At 42.3% G+C, this 3,217-nt stretch overlaps 1 pseudogene; it reads right to left on the bottom strand.

Annotated features, from left to right (window-relative positions):
• Nucleotides 1–1,604: 1,604 nt before the first annotated feature.
• On the bottom strand, nt 1,605–2,630 carry LOC104991662 (annotated as a pseudogene).
• Between the last annotated feature and the right edge of the window lie 587 nt (nt 2,631–3,217).

Genomic DNA, 3,217 nt, shown 5'->3' with positions numbered 1-3,217 from the left:
TGGCCCAGAGAGATGGTACGGGGAGGGATGTGGGAGGGGGGTTCAGGATGGGGAACACGTATGCACCCATGGTGGATTCATGTTGATGTATGGCAAAACCAATACAATATTGTAAAGTAATTAGCCTTCAATTAAAATAAATAAATTTAAATTAAAAAAATTAGAGCTATTTTAAAGCAATGTTCAAGTCCCAGGAAAGCTCTTAGCTCCCAGTTTTTACAGCAAATCTACTCAATTGTTTTATGGAGACTTTCTAGAGAGTCCTGTTAAGGTGAACTAAGATACAGGCTTGATCAAACTGCCATGTGAAGTAATAATATATGTATAATGATTGCTATGTGATAGACAGGCAATACAAAACATACAACATGTATAAAGTGTCTTTGTTTTTGTTCTCAGTATTTCAAGAAGCAAGCTAATTTTCTTAAGCCTCTTGTAAATTCTTTCATTCTCTATACTGAAACTTTCTTCCAAAATAAGTTAGAATTGTAGCTACAAAGTATGCAACATTTCATTTCTTCAAGCACCTACCAAGATATCCTGTAGGCATATGACATAAAATAATAGCTTAAAATAGGTTTGAATCATTGACTCTTGACTATTATGTTCTTTCAGTTCAGTTTAGTTCAGTCGCTCAGTCGTGTCCAACTCTTTGCGACCCCATGAATCCCAGCATGCCAGGCCTCCCTGTCCATCACCAACTCCCAGAGTTTACTCAAATTCACGTCCGTTGAGTCGGTGATGCCATCCAGCCATCTCATCCTCTGTCGTCCCCTTCTCCTCCTGCCCCTAGTCCTTCCCAGCATCAGGGTCTTTTCCAATAAGTCAACCCTTCACATGAAGTGGCCTAAGTATTGGAGTTTCAGCTTCAGCATCAGTCCCTCCAATGAACACCCAGGACTGATCTCCTTTAGAATGGACTGGTTGGAACTCCTTGCAGTCCAAGGGACTCTCAAGAGTCTTCTCCAACACCACAGTTCAAAAGCATCAATTCTTTGGTGCTCAGCTTTCTTCACAGTCCAACTCTCACTTCCAAGTAAAACTCTTTTGTTTCTCTTTAAAAATCTGTCTATCCTTCAAGGCCAAGTAAAAGATGCATGATAGCCACTAATGATTTTTTACAGTCTCTTCCCACCAACTGTATTATGATATTAACTAACACCACTGGCTTGGGAGGTTCCTGAAAGTAAAACTATATCTTTCCCTATCATCTATTCACCAAATTTAAAGTACAAAATTGGTCATTTATTTAAGACTACTTGTTAGTCATCAGGAAAAAAGGAATAACAGAACTAGAGTTTACTGCACATATACAATATGTTTGATATATTATCTATATTCTCTTGTTCTATATATCACTTTATGAACAAAATCATATTAAACTGGTTTTGTAGATAATGACTGAGTCAGGTCAATCCATCTTCTCTGACTTATTTAGTCAGAACCAGGTATAGTCTCCTGATCTAAAACTCATATTTTTTCTTTTGCGGTTTTTGTTTTTCAAATCTAAAGTGATTTTTAAGTGAATTTTTGACACAGAACCCATTCAAAATCAGAAAATTGTTCTTTAATAACCAAAGTAAATATTTAGCAGTTCCATGCCTTCAATGTGAAAACAATTTTGTTTTCATTAGTTTGCGGACTGTGTCCTTGACATCCTTATTTCTCAGACTGTAGATCAGGGGATTCAACGTGGGGATGACTGCCGTGTAAAACACAGACGCCACTTTGACTGTGTGCCTGGAGGGTGTGGAGTTGGGCACAGAGTAGAGGAAGAGGATGGCGCCGGGGAAGATGCGGATGGCGGTCAGGCGGGAGGCGCGGGTGGAGAAGGCTTTGCGACGACCACCAGCTGATTGTGTCTTCAAGGTGGTGACAACAATGAACATGCAAGACGTGAGAATGACGAGCAACGTGATCACCTCATTAAAGGTGGCAACAGGGAAAAGCAGCAGCTGGCTGAGATAAGAATCAGAATAAGAGAGGGAAATCAAGGAAGAAAGCTCACAGAAGAAGTGATTGATTGTGTTGATTCTGTGAAAAGATAATTTGCCAGCAGAACACGTGAGAGTCAAGGAGCAAGCCACCACCCACCCCCCCATGCATATGACACGACCACTAACATGGCACAGAGTCTCTGGGACATGACGACTGTGTAGAGCAGAGGGTTGCAAATAGCCACGAAGCAGTCATAGGCCATCACAGCAAACAGAATTAATTCAGTCACCACAAAGGTGCAAACGAGAAAGAACTGCACCATACATCCCCCAAATGAAGTGGTTCTGTCTTCTGCAAGTAGGTTCACCAGCGTCTTGGGAGCAATGATGGAAGAATAGCAGAAATCCACAAATGAGAGGTGGCTGAGAAAAAAGTACATGGGGGTGTGCAGTTTGGGGTTAACTTTGATGATGATCATCATCCCAATGTTCTCTGCTATGCTGAAGTTGTAGATGGCTAGAAATACCAGGAAGAGGGGGGGCTTGCAGTTCTGGGGAGTCTGAGAAACCCAAGAGGGTGAATGTGGCCCCAATGGTTATATTTCTCTTGGTCAAGACATGCTTCCTGATGGACGGATCTGAACATCTGTCTTGGAAATAATATATTAGGAGAGTGACTGACACATAAATCATGCTTACCTGTGCCCTGTGCAGAGGGGATATGAAATGAGCCAAAATGAATCTGTGTTATAATCCTGATTGGAGAAGGCAATGGCACCCCACTCCAGTACTCTTGCCTGGAAAATCCCATGGATGGAGGAGCCTGATAGGCTGCAGTCCATGGGGTTGCTAAGAGTCGGACACGACTGAGCGACTTCACTTTCTCTTTTCACTTTCATGCATTGGAGAAGGAAATGGCAACCCACTCCAGTATTCTTGCCTGGAGAATCCCAGGAACGGGGGAGCCTGGTGGGCTGCCATCTACGTGGTCGCACAGAGTTGGACACGACTGAAGCGACTTAGCAGCAGCAGCATAATCCTGATAGGGGTTCATCATCCAAGGCAAAAATAGCTACAGCTTCAGAAAAGAATTACTTGTTAATTTTTTTCCTCAAGAATTTAAAACTTCATTCTGTTCAAGTTCTGAAATATAATTTTCAGTTCAGTTCAGTTCAGTCCCTCAGTCGTGTCCGACTCTTTGCGACCCCATGAATTGCAGCATGCCAGGCCTCTCTGTCCATCACCAACTCCTGGAGTTCACCCAGACTCATGTCCATCAA

This window comes from Bison bison, unplaced genomic scaffold, assembly GCF_000754665.1.
Source record: "Bison bison bison isolate TAMUID 2011002044 unplaced genomic scaffold, Bison_UMD1.0 scf7180017847899, whole genome shotgun sequence".
NCBI classification, from domain to species: domain Eukaryota; kingdom Metazoa; phylum Chordata; class Mammalia; order Artiodactyla; family Bovidae; genus Bison; species Bison bison.
The sequence above is the reverse complement of the archived record's forward strand: the minus strand, read 5'-3'. Positions and strand labels throughout refer to the sequence as shown.